The sequence below is a fragment of the Prionailurus viverrinus genome, chromosome D1 (assembly GCF_022837055.1).
Source record: "Prionailurus viverrinus isolate Anna chromosome D1, UM_Priviv_1.0, whole genome shotgun sequence".
Classification (NCBI taxonomy): domain Eukaryota; kingdom Metazoa; phylum Chordata; class Mammalia; order Carnivora; family Felidae; genus Prionailurus; species Prionailurus viverrinus.
In genome coordinates, this window is record NC_062570.1 from 72,885,168 (window position 1) to 72,908,513 (window position 23,346).

Consider the following 23,346-nt stretch of genomic DNA (forward strand, 5'->3'; position numbering starts at 1 on the left):
TTGCAACATCCTGATGGAAGCATATAAAAATGTTTTTAGGGGCGCCTGGGTGGCTCAGTCAGTCAAGTGTCTCACTCTGGATTTCAGCTCAGATCAGGATCTCATGGTTCGTGGGTTCAGACCCCATGTCAGGCTCTGTGCTGACAGCGTGGAGCCTGCTTAGGATTCTCTCCCTCCCTCTCTCTCTGCCCCTCCCCTGCTGTCTCTCTCTCTCTCTCTCTCTCTCTCTCTCTCTCTGTCTCTCCCTCTCTCTCTCAAAAAGAAGAAAAAGAAATGTTTGCAGTCTCCTTCCTACAAAGAGAATGGAACTAGATGCATGCATCATTGCACATATGAGCAGCTTATTTTAGCCTATTCAACAACTCTTTATGGATCTTTTATTTTGAAAATGTTAAGAATTGGGTGGATTCTTTTTTAAAATTTTTATTTAAATTCCAATTAGTTAAAGTACAGTGTAATATTAGTTTCAGGTGTAAAATATAGTAATTCTACACTTCTTTACATCACCCAGTGTTCATCACAAGTGTACTCCTTAATCCCCATCACCTACTTAACTCATCCCCAAACCCACCTCCCCTCTTGTAACTATTAGTTCGCTCTCTCTACTTAAGGGTCTGTTTCAAAAAGAGAGAGAGAGACAGAGAGAGAAAGAGAGTCTGTTGCTTGATTTGCCAAGAATTGAGCTGATTCTTTAACCCTCAATTCTTTCTTTCAGTCACTTCAATTTAAATGATGTATCTGGCTCTAAAAATGATCTGGTCTAGTAGGGACAGGATCTGGCCTAGCCTCAGTCTCTGTTCTTTGGTGCTAATTTCTCCATAATTTCAGTAGGGAAAAAAAGGAAAAGTAAAAGAGAAGAGCCAGATGGGCCATAGATTTCCCTTCCTATCTTAGAGAACAAAGAAGTCTATGATAGGAAATCTTTAGCAACTTGTATAGTCTGTAGACTAGGATGGGACAACCTGACTCCCTCTTTACTTCTCAATACCTTCTGCCATATCCTACCCTTACAGAGAGCCACAGAAATAACCTTACCCTGACAAGAACAGTAGAGAGGGACATGTACTTGAATGGGAAGAAGCATGTTGCTATGTTCTTTTGCTTAACCCCAGAAGTTCAAGACCACCTAGAGACGCCAATAAAGAAATCTTTTCTCCTCCGTTTCCAGCCAAAAGAAGCTTATTTTTTCCATTAATCTAGTATATGGGAAAGCTAAGACAGAGAAGTCTTAAGTATGTTCCCTCCTGTCCATAATCTAAATCTGACAATAGTCCCCAGTAGATTGATGGTGAGAATAAAATTTTATCTAGCAGCTGAATAGTCAACAGGAAAAAATATGGTATTAATTAATTAATTAATACTAATGCCATTTATTAGAACAATTATTTATTACCATTAACATTTCTCCTATTTAAGTTAAAATTTAAAGGGAATATAATATATAGATACAAAAACAGATAAACAGAGAACCTTGACTGCAGCCACTCTGAACACAATTCTACTTCTTTTATTTAAGCTTAATTGTATTTCCATCCTCTATTTTAAGTAGAATCTCATGCATTCCCTTGTCTTGTTAATTAGAACAATAAATGACCAATATGTAATGGCATTTATCAACTGCTCACTGAAACAAAGGAACCGTATCAGGGCTGACACAAATGATTGCCCTGATTAGAGAAGTGTATAATAGATAATTTTACAATGAAGATTACATATAAATGACCAAGAATCAGGAGGTTATTTTTGTTATTCCTCTAAAAAATACTACAAAACCTATGAAAGAATCCAAATGGCCCAAGTGAGTAAGTCATGTACTTCATATATGGCCAATAGTGCTAATAAATGACTTTAACCCTTTATCTCCCAAGGCATATCTACATTCTTCTAAGCAGAGTTCAGAACATGAGATTATTATTCCATAAATTTTATTCACAAACTGACTTTTCATAGTCTCATTCCCTGTATAATAAATTGAATTTTCACCACTAAAATGTACAGCAGGGCAGCAGAGTGTATAGTAGTCTTTTCACAGCAAGATTGTCCCAATAATTCCTACACTATGTAATTTCAGTTAAAGCTGCTAAGCATAGACTATAATTAAGTTAACATTCAAGACTTTACTACATTTCTCTATAAAGTATAAATACAATTTGGCACACAACTGGTATTTCTGAAGTGTGTGGATTCTCTGTCATTCATACAGTTGAAACATCCATTGCACACTCAGAGTTCTATACGTAGACACCAAGCACTGAAGTAAACAGGAAATATTATGCTAACATGACTATAGTATTGATGAATAAAAAAACATAACCCCAAGGCTAAGCTGCCAAATAAGTAGTGAATTAATTTCTGTAAAGTACTCCAATATTACAAAGGTGTGTTGAAAGGTGTCTGCTCATGTTTCAAATTAAACGCACTGCTGGTCAGCATTAGCACCTCAGCTTTGAACACCAGCCATTTGCCTATAACACTTCAGGGGCTAGGAAAAACGGATTTGCCGTTCACACTGGAATAATTAGAACATGTCAGGAAGAATTAATTTCCTCATTTTTCAAAAGGATACACAGAAATTACCATGTTATTATATGACAGGGTCCCTTGGAGAATTATATTAAATTTAATTTCTAGCGCAGCCCACACAACAAATTAAAGTCATAAATAAGATGGAAAGAAGCGGGACGCAGAGCATATGTTTATGGCAATGAGTGAAGCCAAGGGACCAGAAACAACTATCTTCATTTCATTTTATTTAAATCAGCCAGACACTGTGTATCTGAATGACAGCACTTGTTAATGGTGCTGAGATTATAGGCTCCTTAATTTTAGAAAACAGAAGCAGTCAGTCAGTGTCTGAAATAGTACATTTCCTACAATGCAAAAATTAGTATAAATTTACTTCCCTTTCAAGTCCATTCCTTTTTGCCCTGCAGCAAGTTTCACAAAGATAAACTTATTTTTGATAATACTGTTTCTCTATTTGTCTTCTCTTTGGGCAATTTTCTTGGGTCAAAAAAAAATGAGAAAAGTAAAATAGAATAGTCACCAGGATAAGTGAAATTTTCAAACACAGTGTTTGTCCAAAATACAATCTTCCTGCTCCATCCTGTAAATACATCTACCAGTTCAGAGCTGCAAGACAAAATTCTTTCATTAAATTTAATGCAAAATGTTTTTCTTATACTGCTTATCAAATTGGAGTGAAACTGCTAAAGATATTGTTCAATCACCCTAAAACCACTAGACTTTTTAGTATTCATTAAGCCCTCATATGTGTATGGAACAGAAAAGATTATAGAGGCCACTGATAATACAGCCTCGACTCATATCCAGAAACCTCTCCACTTCCTTCTCTTCCTACTTGAATCACTCCTCAAGTATCACCTCTTTCCCTTCCATTTCAGCCAGCCATGGGCAATCAGGAAAGGGTTCTTACTCATGGTCATATCATCTACACTGACATCAGCTCAAGCCCAGCATAGAAACATTAATAAAACTTTAATAAATATGTTGTAAAATATTAATGATATTATTGATTCCTTCCCTTCTCCTTGTATATATGTACACTTTTATTTGCTATTTAAGTTATGGGTAAAATAACCAGACTGGAAGCAATGACTCTCTTAATTTTTTCCTACATACTATAAAAACACTCAAGGTGTCCTATAGAGATTAATGTTCTTTCATTGAGAAGTCAAAACCTTCTCCAACTTTAAGGCTAAACCTAGACCTAGACCTACATTCTAGACCTACCAACAATCCAAATGCTTCAAACACCAATTATCAAAACAAGTTATATTATGTTAATGACTCATTAAAAATGTCCTATGAATGCATAATTATATTGTCTTTTAACATGAAATATGCTCTTTCTATACCAAGTGCAAAAGAAAAGAAACTTTAAGAAGTAATGTTTAGAAAACTGAAATTAGTAAAATAAAAGCAATGAAAAATCTGCCGTGAAAGAGAATCATTGATAAGTTAGCTAACTTTTTTCTCCTTCCAATGCAGATTTAATCTCCATGTATTAACCTACAGATTCTATATCATAAATGTTAAGATCACTCACAGCCCCAGAAACACGCTGGCATTTTATCATGCTTAATAACTGAAGACATTCTTAAGGTGAAAAAGGAGTTTGTACACTTTAAGAAATGACTGTCGTGAAACTGAGCACTCCCTTGGGTGCAACAAACTTTAAATAATTTGTGAATCAATTAACTGGCGACTCTCTTCATAACACAGATTTCACACTCCCAGGTCACTGCATTATCAGCCTGATACGAATCATAACATTTTGGAGAAAAGTTCATAATTGAAATCATTAATTAATTTAACAGGACTTTTAGTTATGCATTGCATTAAACAGCTGTAAAGGAGCAGAGATTAATTAGTTGTTTCTCTGACAATTTTCACTGCTGCTATTACTTGGTGGAAAACTTTTCAACTTGTAAAGCACATCATGCTCTCTATAATCTGGTAGTGACCTATTGAAGCAATTTAAAGTTGAAGGAACTCTAATTTCTTTAAAATGAAGTCTGAAACCTCTGAGGTGTTTCTCTGGAAGAAAAAAAAATAAATGAAAAATAACAAACATTGTAAAGCCTGACCTTCTCTTTATGTGAAAATGAAACCTGCGTCTGGAATAAAGTCTTAAAAGTATATATTGTATGTACGGAGTTCACAGAAATGAGGAAACCAAAGCTATATACCCAGCTAACATTTCTCTGTAGCTAGCAAGATGAGAGGCATTCACATATTTTGTATATTCTACTTTTTCTCTTAGAAATAGAAATAAAAGCTATTAACCATAAATAAACTGTATTTGTGTTAGCACCCAGTGTCTTTACTTCTTAGAATTTAGAACCGTTTGACTGACCTGTAAGTTGTCTAGCAAATCTATTGGCTGACAAAGTATAAGTAAGTTCAAAAAGCAACTCAAAAAGGACCATTTTAAGGAAAAGTGACTAACAACTCTTTCAATACATTATTTCAAACTCCTTCCTTATGTTGTCACTCTCTGCACAACTTCATCATTTTAGTCTCTTACATAACAGCTTAATATCTTGTTTGCTATAGTAAAGGCACAAAAAGGTATATCATGGAGATTCTAATAAAATGGGTAATTTCCTAGAAAATTCCACATCTTACTGAAATTAATTCGTTGAAATTAAACATTTTTCAGGTTCATATCAGGAAATAATCAATTGCACCACCAAAAACTCTCAAGTGTATTTCTTCAGCCCAATTCCTTTCCCCATCCCCTCTGCTCCACATGTGGCAATGATATTGAATTATTACAATTCTCAAAATATACCAGGCCTTTTTAATCTCTAGGTGCTTTTTACAAGTGCTATTCCCTGGACTTAGAACATTCTCTCTATCTTCACATCCTCTCTAAGTAATTCCTTATAACTCCTTTAAGAAGCAGATCTAATGTTAACCTACCCAACGAAGCCTTCCCCAAAATTCTCTCTGGAAAATTTCAAATTCTATGTATCTTATTTCATTTATATCTCAATCCTAAGGCTAATATGCTGTTATATTTTCTCTCTACCTGTCTCTCCATTAGATTTTTAAGATACTTAAAGGCTGGCTCTAATATGCTATTCACATTTAAGTCTCAAACATGTCTATCTGGAACATATTAAGCCCTCAGTAAATATCCGTTGAATTAAAAGAAAAAGAATAAATGAATATGCACGTATTTATTTCCACATTTCATTTTAATAATATTTATTAAGCATCTACTATAAATCAACCATGGTATTAGGTGCTTGACAAAATCTCCACAAATTTTTAAAATAAAAAATAAAGATAGTTCCTCTACCTTTTTACCTTACCTATTTTTTAAACATTTGACCTAACCTATTTTTTTTTTAGATCTTATTTAAAAATTTGTCATTATTGAGGCGCCTGGGTGGCTCAGTCGGTTGAGTGTCCGACTTCGGCTCAGGTCACCATCTCGCGGTCTGTGAGTTCTCGCCCCGCGTCAGGCTCTGTGCTGACAGCTCGGAGGCTGGAGCCTGCTTCGGATTCTGCGTCTCCCTCTCTCTCTGCCCCTCCCCCGCTCATGCTCTGTCTCTCTCTCTCTCTGTCAAAAATAAACATTAAAAAAAATAAAAATAAATTAAAAATATAAATAAAAATAAAAATTTGTCACTGTTATCTACTGAAATTTGGAATGAAAAAGTAAGAAGTAGAAACTGAAATTAATGTCATTTTAGGATATCTTTTGTCATCAAAACCCCTTTGGATCAAAAGATCCCTTTCCCGGGAGGCAAATTATATGAGCATGTTAAAAATAGTTTATGCTTGTGGTTCTACCAAGGCTCCCCTATCTAGCCAATATACATGAAAGTAAATGAAAACAAGAAGTGTTTTCTCACTTGAGCAGAAGTATGAATCATTGTCTTTTCTGAGATACCATGTTATAAAGTCAAAGTTAATTACAGTGCTATTTCCTCTTTTAGATGCATTATTTCTAATAGTTTACTGTGGAGGTGAGGCAAATAGTAATTATTTATGTCTCGTTATTCATATTTTCTCACATATCTTCATATCTCATTTATTTCTCATTCCAATGCACTATAATGGCAAGGATAAGTTGGCATTTTCTATAAGTGTTGTCTTTTAAATAAGAATCTGTGACAATTTTGCTTTTAATAAAGTTGTTTCCTGATTCCAAATAACTTCTTTATCTAAATGTAATTGTCATTTCAGCGCTCTTATACAAATTAAATGAGGTAACACATGTAGGTGTTCAATAAATGGTAATTCTCTTTGCTCCTCCTTACCCCAAAACACATAGGACCCAAAGAACACATCCTAAAGCAGGTTGTCATTATGGAATCATTCTGACATTGTGTGCAAAACCGGCCTCCATTCTGCAGATATTTAATGGATTGCTAAATAAAAGACTAAAGAGAGAGAAAAGTGAGGTATCTGTTTTTGTTATAAATTGTTGAATGGACAAACATTGAAATCAAGAGTGATAAAGAGTAGGGATTAGGTTTCCTAAGTAGATTATAGATTACTGGTAATGTGTCTACTTTCTCTCAGCCAATTCCTCTTTGTGACCAAGAAGGCTGGCCAAGGTTAGATTTAAAGCCCAAAGTGTAGAACAAAACAAAGTTAACTTCCACATAAGAATCAATTAATAATATTTGCTGTATTTGCCCCATCATAAAAATTCAATTATTTTGGTTACCTTTAAGAAATACTAGAACCAATGGTGGTATGGGGAGGTTTCATCTTGAGAGCAGTACATGATCCTAAGATGCAGAAGAATCTTGAATCAAGAATAGAATCTGTATCTAAAAATGTATAAGCTTGGATTCTACTTAAAGATTCACATTAAAATAGAAAAATAAGATAACACCAGAGTAACATTAGATCTATTACTTTATACTCAATAAACCAGGGAAACTGTAACTTATATAATCCACCAACTCTATAGATTCTTTCCCAACTTACAGTGAATTACTGCTCTCCTTTACCTCCCATCTTATCGAAATATAGATACACTTTCTTTCTTATCTCACTCTACCAACACACTAAAAAAATTGCCCTATGTTTTGAATATTTGTGTATTTTCCCAACATAATTGCAGCCATGCATGTGAGTGTTTTTACATGCTTATTCATAAACCAAATCTGTCTACCCACAGCAATATTTGACAGTTTCATCAACATATCTCTGTCATGTACCTATTATTGATCATGTACTTATTACACTCTACCATCACGGAAAGTACTCCTTTCTTACCTTCCTCTGGACTTCAAAGCACGTTTTTGTAGTATCTTTTTTTTTAAGTGTTTATTTCTTTATTTTGAGAGAGAGAGGGTGTTCAAGTGGGGTAGAAGCAAAGAGACGGGGAGAAAGATTATCCGAAGCAGGCTCCACACTGTCAGTGCAGAGTCCGATGCAGTGTTCGATCCCAGGAACCGTTGAGATCATGACCTGAGCTGAAATCAAGAGTCAGACACTTAACCAATTGAGCCATCCAGGCACCCTTGTAGTATCTTTACTTATTCGACTTCATCCTATTCCACTTTGTCTGAGTACCCTTGAAGAGGCTGGTTTTAGAATCCTGACCTTGAGTTCTGTGAGGTTTATAGATCTAGCACTCCTGCTTCCTTTTAAATTCTCCACTAGATAGCATCACATAGCAATTACATACTGCACAAAAAATGCATTTACAAAGGCTCATTTATAGTTAGTGTAGCAGAAGTATCTGAGTTAGTGCTAATTTCTAGTGTGGAATCTTTGGTTTTTCTCCTAAATGGCCATACAAAGACCATAGACACATCCCAAGAAGATACAAAGTAGAAGGCAATATTTCAACATTTTCCAGAATTGGACAATAGATTTCTTTTTAAAATATGTGTTTGCTTTATGGGAGAAAGAACAGAATGCAAGAAGACAAAGAGGATAGGAGCCCTAGGTGGTTCAGTCAGTTAAGGGACTGACTCTTAATTTAGGTTCAAGTCATGATCTCATGGTCGTGAGATACAGCCCCATGCTGGGGCTCTGCGTTAGGCATGGAGCCTGCTAAGATTCCCTCTCTCCCTCTCCCTCTGCCCCTCTCTCCCACGTGAGCTTTCTCTCTCTTTCTAAGAAAGAAAGAAAGAAAGAAAGAAAGAAAGAAAGAAAGAAAGAAAGAAAAAAGTTTTCTTTCTATATCACCATTTTAATAAACACAATGTCAATTTCTGCCTTACTTAGAAGATAAAAGAGTTATCTTTCTAACAAGAGAATGAAGGTTAAAATATAGATTACAAGGATTGCACATAAAAATGCAAAATGAAAGAAGAGGCAGAGAGGATGAGAAGATAGACGGGTGGGGAAGGACAGGAGAGAAAAGTCATAAAAGAGGAGAGGAAAGATACAGAAAGGGGAAAAGAGAGAAGTTATTGTGTATTAAACTTAAGAATGTGACAGAGGTTGGGGACAGAAATAAAAGAGGTCATAAAAACCAACTGTATCCATTATTATTTTCTTTCTAAAATATTTCCTCTTTTCCAGAAAAAGATGGGAAAAATGAGGTAAGTGAATTACCTTCACAAATAATCACTTTTCTTTGACCTAATTAGTTTCATGGAGCCGATAGCTCCACACCTTACTTAAGAATTTTAGTGGTCACATTTCTGCATAGTCCAAGTGATCCCAAACAATTTCTCCAATGTATTACACATATAAACAAGTTTTCTTCAAAACCAGGCATGATAGTCATTTTTTCCTCCGTTTTTCTCTTCAACAAATATAGTTATTATAGAAAACGAAAGGAAAATTCCACTCTTCATTCATGTTTGAGTTCCTCTGACTCACTAAAATATCCTGGCCTGTAGCATAAGATGTAATCCATGTATATCTATTTCTTCTTTCCTTAAAAAGAAAAAATTTACAAGACTTAATTATACAAGAGCTAAATAAAGCAGCAAGTTTTTCTATCCATGGCTCTAGAGAGGGTTTTCTTTCTTCTTTTCTTTTTCTATTTTTCTTTAGAGAATGAAAATTATTTTATCAAAAACTTTCAATTTACATTATTAAAAATATGTGGCATTCATCATCATAAGTCTGTTTTTCTTTCCTTTATGATATAGACTTTACAATTTTTTGAAGCCAAAATTAAGAAGTTATTAGAGTTAAGAGAAAGAGCATGGTCATTGAGTCAAACAATCTTCAATTTGTAAATTTATCATTTATTGTGTTACTCTTGGAAAAGTTGATTATACTACTCTGATCCTCAATTTGATCAATTATAAAAATGAGTATAAGAATAGTTTCTATATCATAGGGTAGTTATGAAGCTTAAATGAGAAAATTCTCATGACAAATAAATAGAAAGCATTTAACACAAAATTTGGCACAACTAATTCTTAATACATGGTGTTATTAATAGATCATATGCCACTATTGACATATAAAATTTATCTTCCTAATGAAATTAGTGTCCTTTGGAGGGTACTTAGTTCTTTAAAAACAATGGTATATCAAAGAATATGAAGATCAAATCTTTTTAAAAAAAGCTTGCTTATTTAATGCAACACTTTTCAAACTGTGGGTTGATGAATAAAATCAATTTTCTGAGTTCCAAGTGTCATTTTCTTATTAAAAAGAGGAGAGAATGGAAGGGAAGAGAGAGGAAACAAAAGAAGAGGGGGCAAGGAGAAAGAAAGAGAAAATAGAACACATTGCACATATTAAGGGTAAGTATTGTTCATGAAAACTTTATTTCACTTATATTATATTACATGGCCAAAATAAAAATTTATGGGGGCCTGGGTGGCTCAGTCAGTTAAGCATATGACTTTGGCTCAGGTCATGATCTCACAGTTCATGAGTTCAAGCCTCACATCAGACTCCCTGCTGTCAGTACGGAGCCCTCTTTGGATCCTCTGTTCCCCTTTCTCTGTCTGCTCCTCCCCGGCTCATGCCCTCTCACTCACTGTCTCTCTCTCTCTCTCTCTCTCTCTCTCTCTCTCTCTCTCAAAAATAAATGAACATTAAAAAAATAAAATTAAATAAAAATTTATTTCTTACTCTGAATCAGTCAAAAGAAGTTCAAAAGCCTCTAAACTTAATGGGAACTAGAACAAATGAATCCATGAGTTTCATGTCACAGGGAAAGATCCAACCACCTTGCTCATTCAAAGTTTTCTCTAATTTGGAATGTAGCAACTGAAGTCATGTAGTGCCCTTTGGGATATGTTTTGATATCTTCTTTTTTGAAATACTGTAAGACAGAGGCAACTACCTTTCAGAGTTTATCCAAGGGCAAGACGGAGACTAGATGGCTTCTAGCTCTAGGATCATGAAGAAAGCAGTGATTTAAGATGAAGAAAAGTTAACAGAATTAGAACGATTTAAGAAGTCATTCTTTTCACATTCAATAAGTTCAGGCACTTACAAATAAAAGACCAAGAAAATAACTCTCCTTCGAAAAATCTGATGGATTTGTGGGATAAAAGGACTGGAAAGTGTCACCCACTTTCAGTGTGATTTACTCAAAGAAACTGTTATATACATAACTCTCCTTTTGCAAGTTATGCAAGAGTATGTATGGGTTTTGGGGTGGCAGGCAGGACAGCGGTGTACAACAGGGAGGTGCATATAAGTGGTTGTGTTCACTTCAATCTTATTTCAGACCAAACCAGTATGGTGGTCAGCTGTCAACCAAAGAGAACAGGAGTAGGAACAGAGCCAATCAAGCTGTGTTAAGTAACCCAGTCATTCCACAGAAATCTGTACAGCTCTTGTTCCCTGGCAGTACAGCTGGCAACAGCACAGCAGTAATTTGAGGGGTTTTCTATAGGGTGCTTATGAGTTTGATTTCACTGTTGGCTTCTTGCCACTGCAACCTATACCCTGGGTATTTCTGTTTGTGAGTTACCCAACTATGTGCTTAGATGATAAAAGATCAGATTTTTCACTTGGTAGGCATGAAGTCAGCTGAGTTTTCACTTTGCCAAATGTTTTTTTTTCTTTTACCCAAACTCCCCAGGTAAAGAAAAATACATGGTTTGTATTGCCAAGCAATTTTCCCCTACACTTTGAGCCACATGTAGGGGAAACCAAATTCTATTTTACCTATAACTCATCAAAATGTTATCTCTAAACTGACAACTTAAATCTTCAGAGTCATTTAAATATCAGTTCTCCCATTTTCTCCCTACTACTCTCCTTTTTTCATACTTTCTCCTCTAGCAATCAAAAAAACATATCCTTTGCCAGATTCATATGACTTTCTTCTGACACATGAAGAATATAAGGTAGTTAAACAGGAAAGATCTGGTCTTCATTTGGGTGAATTGTCATGTATTTAGAAACATTTGACTTTGAACCAAACTCAACTGCTGTCTACATGCTTATATCACCTCACCTTACAGAAGATCTAATCAATAATATGTTCCCAAACTATTCTCCTATTAGAAACTGAACTACTCTCACTAGTGCTACCACTTAAAAACTGGAGCCAAAATTGTGAGGGTGGAAATAAGTAAGTACAAGATACACAGTGAAAATACTTCAAATAGACTGTGAGACATGCATGGTGAATGAGCACAAGTATTGATCTTCTCCATCCTTTGACTCGTCAATGTAAAATTAGAAAATGCTCCTTCTTCACTTTCTTTTTTTTTTTTAATTTTTTTTCCACGTTTTTTATTTATTTTTGGGACAGAGAGAAACAGAGCATGAACGGGGGAGGGGCAGAGAGAGAGAGGGGGACACGGCATCGGAAACAGGCTCCAGGCTCCGAGCCATCAGCCCAGAGCCTGACGCGGGGCTCAAACTCACGGACCGCGAGATCGTGACCTGGCTGAAGTCGGACGCTTAACCGACTGCGCCACCGAGGCGCCCCTTCACTTTCTAAATATATAAACCTCCAAAGGGATGTCCTTCATTTGTAAACAGACACACATCTCTATACCAGTGCCACCAAGGTTACCAATTCCCTCCTACTTCAGCAAGGATACCCAGTTACTTTCTTTCAATAGCTAGAAACATCAGGAAGTCAGCCTCACCCCCCAAACACCATTTCAAAGGGTGTTTTATTTTCACTGCTATGTACTGGTAGAGTGAAAGTAGGAAAAGTCAAATCCTACTACCAGAAATTCATCAAAATAATGTTAGTAAGGTAAGATTTCAAAATGGCATTTCATAGCAATACCATTTAACAGACACTAGTTAGCTACTATAGTACTGTCAATACTATAATTCAGTCATAATGGGGTAAATGGGTATCAGTAGGTTGCCCAGTGAACCAAATCATCACCTATGACATGGTTTCTGTAAGAATATCCATTCCAAATTCCAAACAATAAAAGTTCAGAACTTTTCCTATTAGTAAGTTGGAGACTGCCTACAAATACTTCCCTATGAATATTTCACAGATGTCTTTTTGTGATATAGATAAATACTAAAAATCAGGCAACTAAGTATCAGCCATTTTGAAGTAGTTCGTATGCTTTACAAAAGGGGAAGCAAATAAAAAAAAAAAAAGAGGGGTGCCTGGGTGGCTCAGTTGGTTGAGCATTCGACTTCAGCTCAGGTCATGATTTTGTGGTTGATGGGTTCGAGCTCCGCATCGGGCTCTGTGCTGACAGCTCGGAGCCTGGAACCTGCTTCAGATTCTGTGTCTCCCTCTCTCTCTTTCTGCCCCTCACCCACTCACTCTCTCTCTCTCTCTCTCTCAAAGATGAATAAATATTTAAAAAAATTTTTAAAAACAAGAATTCAATGTGAAAATTATAAATTACTTCCTCATTTACTATTAGTCAAGTCTGGGATTTTCAAACATAGTACTTGGAAGTATGTATGAACAAATGATTATTAGTAGCTATAACACATTAATACGATGCCAATAAGAATGATGACTATGCCAATACTATGTATTATGGGTCATAGAGAAAATATAGTTTCTAAAATTACCATATTATTATATTCTCCTGCATATTCAGATGTTTCCTAAAAAATATATACAAAGTTTCTAAGCTGAGGGCACTAGGAAAGTTAACATAACTATAAGTCAACCCATTCTCATGCAAATTCTAGAGAAATAACTAAATATACAACCATCTGTTTTAGAAATAACTAAATAAGCAACCTAATACCTTGTTTTCCTATGTGAGAAAGGCTACATGGATCCATAAAAATGTCATCTGGGTAGAGCTTTGAACATGTAGTATAAGAACTACTCATAAAGCCACCAAATGTATTATATATTACATGTATATAACGTATGTATTACACTGATATGATACCTAAATGATCCTCTAATAGAAGACAATTTCAAATAATGTTAAAAAAAAAAACTAGCTTGCTATAGAAAGGCAAACAATGTTCACAAAGCTTGGATTCAAAGGAAAAAAATGGATGGGCATAATTCAAAGTGTTTGTAAGAAATAATACACGGAGTTTTCAGTAAAATTACAAAATAATTCACTTACTCTTTGTCGGCAAGTTGGGGTCAGGGAGAGAAAGATACTAGGCCTTATCCTGAAGTAACACAAAGCATACCTGAATATATCACCTTTCTCCCATTTTTAACATGAGACTTGTAGTACGAGGTCAGAAATGTTGCCTGTAACCAACTACACGGTGGCTTTCTCATTCATCTGTTGAGCATGAAGTCCCACAGCAGCTAGAGACTCTGATGTCCATGCAGGACTTCCAAACTTCCCCCCAGAGCATATGTGCTAGTGGACACCACACTGCACACACTCCTTACTCATTCTTTCGCACCCCTCTCCAGCCATCAGTAATCCCTTCTATTACCAGCAGACTGTCCCTCAGCCACAGAAGTTAGCAGTAAAATCAGAGCCCTGCTAACTATCTCTGTCAGTGCAGCTGGGGATAGAAGGCCTGCTCATCCCACTGCACCCACTGGAGTAGTTCATTATTCTGGGTGTTATGCACTCTAGCCAACTATGAAGTCTCCACTGAAGAAGCATGGTTAAAAGTGGTATGTCCCTGTCTATAACTGGGAAAAAGTGTCAGTGGGTATGCATTTGGGGTAAAGTTGTATATAAGCACATATTCAAAAACCTGAGAGTATAAAAGCTGCATGGAACTGAATTTATCATTTTCCTTTTGAAGCACATCATATAGACAAATAGCTACAGTTAATATATAGCACTTTATAAAATAATCATTGTCTTTCTGTAAAGGACCTGACAGGAAATGTAGCAGGCCTCTCATATATCAGTTGTGGCCAGAAAAAGGGAACACTGTCCTTTCTTTACATCTGAAACACCAAGCTAGAAAATAAATCCATTTGAAAAATTATCTCAAGTTTTTGCCAGGGGAAAGGGATTTAGGGAAGTTTGAGGTTTCTTGTTAACAAAAACTGACAGTAAACCTTCATATTATTTTTTTAAATTTTTTTTTATTTTTTTTTTAACGTTTATTTATTTTTGAGATGGAGAGAGACAGAGCATGAATGGGGCAGGGTCAGAGAGAGAGGGAGACACAGAATCTGAAACAGGCTCCAGGCTCTAAGCTGTCAGCACAGAGCCCGACGCAGGGCTCGAACTCATGGACCACGAGATCATGACCTGAGCCGAAGTCGGCCGCTTAACCGACTGGGCCACCCAGGCGCCCCTAAGCCTCCATATTAGACTGTATGTGTCTATCCATTAAGATTATTCAAAAATTTTAAAAAGTGTTCTTGTCAAGAAAGATAAGTTCAAATGAAATGTTGTTTTTCAAAAATTCTTCTAAAAAAGGCCTTAGGGTTTGAGGTTTTCACCAGTGGTTCTAAGAAAACAATTTATACTGCTTTAAGTGAAGTAGGGGTAAATGGCATTTCACTGTGATGTGCTGCTATGGCCTATATTACTTGAACCATACAAACGAGTTTTCCCGGGATTTTGTATTCCCTTAGAAAGGAAAACAGAAAGAAAAAACTTTTACATAGTCATGAGGCATAGGGCAAGAAATGGACATATAAATAACTGTTAGCTCAGTGTAAAGGATCCCTAAAGAAAGGGAAGAAGCCCAGGAGATGTGCACATCAAATAAAAATGGAGAATATGGCTATATTTCAGCCCAAACCAATATTCCCTTTTCAGGAATCATCCCCTCTGGCTTACCACTGACAATCCATAGACAGTGTATGAGTGAGATGAGTTCATGAGTAAGATGAACAGGGATGCTCCACGGCAGGTAAATAAATTTGTTTCCACTGAGATAATTATTCTTACCGTATGTCACTACTCTCATAGCAGAAGCAGGACAGGTGATGACATCCTATAAAATGCAATTTTTATTCCTATACTCCTGACATCGAGATATATAACCCACTCAGCTCTCATGAATTTTTTTTTTCCTCTCAAGCTATGAGTGGGTTTTTGTTATTACAGTTGTTCTTGGTTTTTGCCCTTTTTTAAAAAGCTATCATCAACTGTGAAATACTGTTAAGAAACTGAGGGAAAAAATGGACTTTCATTATTTTAGGCTATCTAGTCCTAAACAAGGACTACACATTATTATTTGAGATAGCTGAATGCAGCTATTTTACTTGGATTTTGTAAGGTTAACATCTGCATGATATAACCTCTATCCTCAAATGAATGCCATTTCCCAAACCTCAAGTCCTTTCAGACCTAACCTACACAAGAAACAAGGAATCATAAGCCTTTGTACCAACAAATAATTTTTCCAACTGTAATTCATTAGTACCTTATTCCAAAAGCGTATGAATACTTACAAGATGGTTAATCCTCATTAAAAACTAAGATTACATGACATAATTACATGTAAATAAGAAAAATGAATTAAACTCTTACCCTTTCCTATGGCGGGCACTAGTTGTGAATCATATATACAATTAGAGTTATATTGCTAAGCTAAAAATATTGGTAAAGATCTAAAAATGACAAACAGTGCCTTTTAAATTAATGTCTTATTAGTTGAGTGAAGTACACTGACAAAGAATAATTTATGCTTATTCAAACTGCACTCGACATCTTCAGGTGTTTCCAAATGAGCTCACAGAAGAGTGATTAAATGCATCTGATAACAAGCCACACATTGCTGAAATTACTTACCGCCTCATTTTATGATTAATTAAACATGTAGATTAAAGTTGCAAAAGAATTTAGATTAATGAGCAAGTTAAGTCTTGCTGATATAAGTGAATTGGGAATTGGATGCTCTGTGGAACTTTATAAACATGCATTTTATAATGAATAAGACAAGGCTACATGCAGAATCGTGGCCACCAGGGCCTTTTGACGATGCAGTCTTTTTTAACATGGTTTGACAGCTTTCAAATAACATTCTTCTATAGGCTTTAAACTTTGTGCTTTGCTGTAAAACACAAGACTACATAACTCATGTACCAGGAGTACGATTATTTTTGAGCTCTCCAAGGTAATGACCCCCTGTAGCAGCAGCTGTTCAGAAAAAATTACAAGCTCAATTGTTATTTTAATCAGAGATAGTTTCATAGTTAAAAGCAGTTATGCAACTTGTAAAATTATACGACACCTCATCAGTACCTTGTCTTCAACACTCCTTCCTCCAAAAGTAAAACCATCCAAAGAAGTCACAGCTTCCAGCGGACTTATTAGCAAACAGGATTCTCAATCATTCATAAAATATTCAAAGCCATTTATTAGTGAAGTTTCTGTGCTAGGAAAGGTAATGTTTAAATTTATGACGACTCTTATCAGCTCCAAGAGTGTGTCAAAATATCTGCTGGGGTTTGCTGAGTCTCTAATTTTTCTCTTTTAAGATCAGTTTTACCTAATCCAAGTAGCTTAGACTGTGTCAAAAGCCAAGTTGGACTTTATGATTTTCCAAGGCAAGAGAAATTCAGGTTGTTCACAAAGATGTAGTACATTCTCCTTTGCAAGGGATACAGAAGTGGAGAGAAATTGAGCTTAAGTTACTAAACTAGCTTATGGTTGAAAATCTATTCCGTTTTTATTATGAAGCTTGTAGCACAATACCATTTATTATTACCATAGCATAATAAAGACACTCCTACAAATTCTTTGAATGGATCCATTCTGCTATCTAAAATATACCTCTAACTTTTTTCTATTTATTTTCAGATCTTATGCATGATTCATTTTTTGGCAAGAGTGAGCTTTTTATAGTGTTAAATTTTTTTCTTTTTAATTCAGAATATTTTTAGACTCTAAAGACTTATGAAGAAAACTATGGAAATTTTTATATAAGGATCAAAGGAGTTGTTCCATGACACAGGTGGCAAATTAACATCATTAACCCTACATATTTATCATGTGGACATAATTTCCCATTTGAAGATTTATGTTAGTGAAAATACAATATTGATACATAAGTCTCTGATTACACTGCAATTTATTAAAAGTTAAAATCAGCGTTTTAAGCAGTCAAAACAAAATCGTCTCCATTTGACTTATTTCCTTTAGTTTTATTAAGTCAGTATCTTTCACCGAGTAATGTAAACAACATCTTATCACCACAAAAGGTTATTTCAAATTTATAAGATTTCATCCTTGTAATTCAACTTGAATATAATAATAATGATTCTTAGGTAAAAATATGGGCACAAATATTTCAAGGACCAAGTAATATACGTTTTCTTTATGTGGAAATTTAAATTTCTCATTTATATCATTTAAAAGAGGAAATATAGGGGCACCTGGGTGGCTCAGTCGGTTGAGCGTTGGACTTCGGCTCAGGTCATGATCTCACTGCTCGTGAGTTCGAGCCCCGCATCAGGCTCTGTGCTGACAGCTCAGAGCCTGGAGCCTGCTTCCGATTCTGTGTCTCCCTCTCTATGCCCCTCCCCTGCTCATGCGCTCTCTCTCTCTCTCTCTCTCTCTCTCTTTGTCTCTCAAATATAAAATAAAACATCAAAAAATATTTTTAAAAAAGAGAAAATATAACAACAAAGTGGTTATATCAGCCCAAAAGAGCCTAAGTTAGAGATCTAAAACTAATTCCTTTGCACTCATAAGACGTATTTGGTATGTGGCAGAAGGACATGGATTCTTCAGGCAGTTCAACAAGCCACCAAATTTCAAGCAGCAGGATTTTTCCACTCTAGCCATTGCCATATTATTTCTAGGCCACACAAATTATGAGGTGTATCCTGGAGTTATTAATAATTTAATAGAAATTGTGTCATTCCTATGGTATTTTAATACAAGAAGATACATTTTTCTCCATGAAAGTAATTTTTGTGAAATAACTTTAAGTCCTAAATACTGAATACATTTAGCTATTTCATGTACTTAGTATTATTAGCATGTTTTAATTTTTCTGATAAATGCTTTATCTAGTTTGCCTGCATAGAGTATACAAATTTACTGGTTATTTAAAGTTAGGAGTGCGGCGCCTGGTTGGCTCAAGTTGGTTTTGTCTCAGGTCATGATCTCACGGTTCATGGGATAGAGCCCCTTATCAGGCTCTGCACTGATGGTGCAGAGCCTGCTTGGGATTCCCCCTCTCCCTCTCTCTTTCTGCCCCTCCCCTGCTCATGTTCTCTCTCTCAAAATAAATAAATAAACATTAAAGTAAATAAATAAATAAATAAATAAATAAATAAATAAATAAAGTTAGGAGTTAAATGTTTATTTGAAATACCAAAAAAGGTACTTCACCTTGAAATTTTGAATAAATGGGCAATTTAAAATATCCCAAATCAGCAATAATGTAACATAAAAATTCCTAACATTATTTTCATTAGATCAAAATGGCAATTTATTATAACACATTTTTTATTCCACAACACATAGTCATGTAGGCTATGAACCTTGTGTTTCTAAGGGGAGATTAATATTTTCTCTAACACATGTACAGGTTGGAAAAAAAACAAAAAATACTCATCAGAAACTAAAATGAGATGACTAAACTCATTTTTGCACCTGATCAGGCCAGGCTTTGTCAAGGTGAATTATAAATGCATTAATACCCACAACACTGCCAAATACTGAATTATTAATGTTGTCAACTCCTCAGTTTCGGTTCATGCCTTATAGAGGAGTTTTGTGGGATTCATCAAAACTTAGTCTCTCAACAGGTTTACAAGGATTCTAGAGGCAACATGTGTTAAACTAAAAATAAGGTAACTAAACCAAGCAAACTATCATCAAGGCCAGTGGAAGGTTTATAAATGCAAAGAACAATCTATAATGGATGGAGAAGATGAAGCCAGGTACCACCCCACACTAGATCCCCATTAACTCACCACCCAGCAGTTGACAAGAGGTGGTTCTTCATTTGGCAGGATCAGGAACATTAAGTACTACACATACAAGTTGTCTATGTTAATGTAAGTATTCAAGAGCCAAAAACAGTGCTAAAAACTAGCTTCCAAACTAGTACGGTTTATCATTTTTTATTCTATTAATTGTGCAAATTCTTTAGAATTTAGAGTTAGTTAACTGGAAGAGTCCTGAATTTTTCCTTCAGTGAAGAAATTAAAAGATTTCTCTGTTTTCTAGGTTGATTATGCTAAATTACTTTTAAATCCCCATGTATCCAAAATATTTTGGTCTTTTATAAGGTGATTGGAGATTTAAAGTATGATTATTTTTTAAAGTCACAGGTTTCTAAATTTTACTCTGTGCCTTATATCACTTCCACAATGGAAAATTGAAATCAAAACTGATTGTATTCATAAAATAAAACACTTACACCTGAAACGTATATAATGCTATACATCAATTATACCTCAAAAATAAATAAATAAATAAATAAATAAATAAATAAATAAATAAATGCAAATGGGTTTAAGATTTGGGAAAATTTAGGGTTTCTGATACTCATTTTTCCAATCCTTTATTCAATACACGTGTCCCTTATAAACAGAAGCATTTTTGAAAAATATTGAATTGTGGTAGTAAAGTGGTTTAATTTGTATGTAAAGTTTAGCCAATAATCCCAATAATTTTAAATACAAGTTAAAAGTACAAGATGTAAAGAAACTGAGTGTTCAAGTTACCTAAGCCTTGATATTGGACCACAAAAATGCATTGCAATCTTCATTTGCCACGGAAATAGGAAATAAATGGGAACATTAGTTATACTCATAAATTATATATATTATACCTGGGCTCTTATACAAAGTGATGAGGGGTCACAAAGTCCTTCTTGAAGCATTTTTCTTTCCTCATCAGAAGATATAGAATGTCTAAAAAGAAGAAACTAATTGTTATTGGACCCACTATCTGCCAGATATAAAATAAATGTTCTCTATGCATCATATAATCTTCCCAACAACCACACCCATTTTATAGATGAGGGGATTGCATTTCAAACAGGCGAAGGTATTTGTCCAGAGTCACACCAAGTGGTGATGAGAGTAAAGCCCTGTGAACCCAACTCCAAGGTCCATTTATTCTTTCAACTATATTACACTTAATTATGGCTTATACTATTTGTGTTTATGCTATTCTCCACTATCTAGAATCCCTATCTGCTTCTTCTCAGTTAACCCATTCCTACCATTTCCCTCCAAGTTTTACCTACTCCCAAAAGTGTGTTGTGTTATCATCAGTTTGTTGAAAAGCCTCAGTTCAAGTTACACTGGTTTGCACAATATATATTTATGTTACTAATGTTATCATCTATATTACAGCAATGTAATCATAAAATGGTTTCACTGACACTACATATGTCTCTCCCATTCTCCATTCTATACTCCTCTATCTCTATCACATTCATAGGAAATTTACTACTACTACTACCAGAAGTGGCAGTAGTAGTAGCCTTGGCATTATCATTATATACTACCAACTTCAACAAATCACCTTTTGCTCTAATGCTGCTCTCTGGATCTCCAAAATCTTACCCTTCTCTGCTTTCATTCTGCTCAAATGTTCTCATACTTCTAAACCACCTCCCTTTCCTTCCCAATCAAAAATTCTACTCTTGAATATTTCACAAAAGGTATAAGACATTCCTGATTATTCATTTAGGCAACAAATATCTAAGCATTTACTACCCGCTAGAAACTAAGGATATATAAACAAGATAGATATTTTTTGTCTAAGAACTTACAATCTACCACAAGAAAATACAAGTAAACCAAAATATATAACATTGAGTTGTGTCATAATAAATGTAAAAAAAGTGATGTGGGTATAAAAAAATTAAAAGTAGAAGTGCCTGCGTGGCTCAGTTGGTTAAGTATCCGACTTTGGCTTAGGTCATGATCTCCTAGTTTGTGGGTTCTAGCCCCACATCAAGCTCTGTGCTGACAGCTTGGAGCCTGGAGCCTGCTTCAGTTCAGATTCCTTCTCTCTCTGTCCCTCCCCTGCTCATGCTTGCTCTCTCTCTCTCAAAAATAAACATTGAGGCACCTGAGTGGCTCAGTCAGTTAAGCATCCAACTTTAGCTCAGGTCATGATCTCAAGTTTGTGAGTTGGAGCCCGTGATGGGCTCTGTACTAACAGCTCAGAGCCTAGAGGCTGCTTAGGATTCTGTGTCTCCCTCTCTCTCTCTGCCTCTCTCCTGCTCTGGCTCTCTCTCTCTCTCTCTCTCAAAAATAAATTTAAAAGAATTCAGAAATAAATAAATAAATAAATAAATAAACAAACAAACAAAAATAGACATTAAAAAATTAAAAATACAAGTAATAAATCATCTGGGTGCTACTAGTCTGTAAAGATGTCATATAGAAGGTGGCATATATAATAAAGCTTCTTTGGTTAACAGGATGAAGGCAGAGAAATAGCAATAGTACCCATCTATTATTTAATATTTTCTCTATGTGAAGCACTCTTAATATACTTCAGCTCAATATATATTATGTAATTTTTTTACATATATATGGAGAATTCTGCTTCTGACCAAGATGGACTAATACAGACTTCTTTAACCTTGTGACTTAAACAACTAGGGGGAAAAAATAGACAAAAATATTAGAAAACAACAGTTTTCAGACACTGGGCATCAAGCAATGAAGAACAGTTGTTCCTGACAGGAATAAAAATGAGGCCATCCCTACAGTTGTCCCAGCTTATTGCATGGAGAAAGAAATTACCCACTACAGTGCAGGAAGGCAGAGTTTAATGGTCTCAGTGAGTTAAGAAGATGCAGCTGGGAGTCTAGGAAGTACAGGTGACTATAGTTCATAGAGCAGAGCAGCAAAGGAGAGAGACCTACACATAGACTTACAGAAATTTGCAGATTCTCACAAGAATTTAGCCAATACTGATCAGTTCATGTATGTGAGGAAGCTAACCAAGGTTGGGGAAGATACATCTAGAAACAGCAGATAAAACAATCCCCAGTGCTCACATAAGGCCAGAAATGGTTCATTTTTCCATCATCAAAAATATAAAACTTCATAACACAAGGGAAATTTGTCAAAGTACTCAAAACAGTAATACCTCAGTAGGGAAGAAAATTAATCCTAAAGTCTGTACTAGTTCCAACTGAGAGCGCTTAAAAGCAAGCACTGAAAAGATCAAACTATTTCCAAGTATCTTAACTGTATACCAGAAAATAAGTCCAAAAATATTTGTAGGAAATCAGAAATATTCAGAACTCACCAAGGTAAAATTCTGCCATCCAATAAAAAATTACCAGGCATATACAGAAGAAGGAAAATACAACCCATAATGAGGAGAAAAATTGATCATTTGATCATTTGAAACTGAGCCAGATGGCAAAGATGATAAAATGAGTACACAAGGATATTGCAACAGTTATTATATTTATATTCTATTTATTCATAGAACTAAAGGACTAAACTTATTAAGTATAGATTCTGAATATACAACAAAGACTCAAATTGAACTTCCAGAGATAAAAAATACAATGTATGAGATGAAAAATACACCAGGTGGAATTAAAAAACAAATTAGGCACCACATGACAAATACAAGTGAACTTGAA

General features: G+C 35.2%; 1 protein-coding gene across 3 annotated transcripts in view; it reads right to left on the reverse strand.

Moving 5' to 3' along the window:
- SOX6 (SRY-box transcription factor 6) overlaps positions 1–23,346 on the reverse strand; it is a 614,016-nt gene that overhangs the window by 457,455 nt on the left and 133,215 nt on the right. For 2 of the 3 annotated variants that reach the window (XM_047877035.1, XM_047877036.1), the window contains exon 3: positions 20,554–20,635. The exons of the other annotated variant lie outside the window; for it this stretch is intronic. The gene's annotated coding sequence lies outside the window, so the exon portion shown is untranslated. The remainder of the gene's footprint in view (positions 1–20,553; positions 20,636–23,346) is intronic. 3 annotated transcript variants of the gene reach the window in all.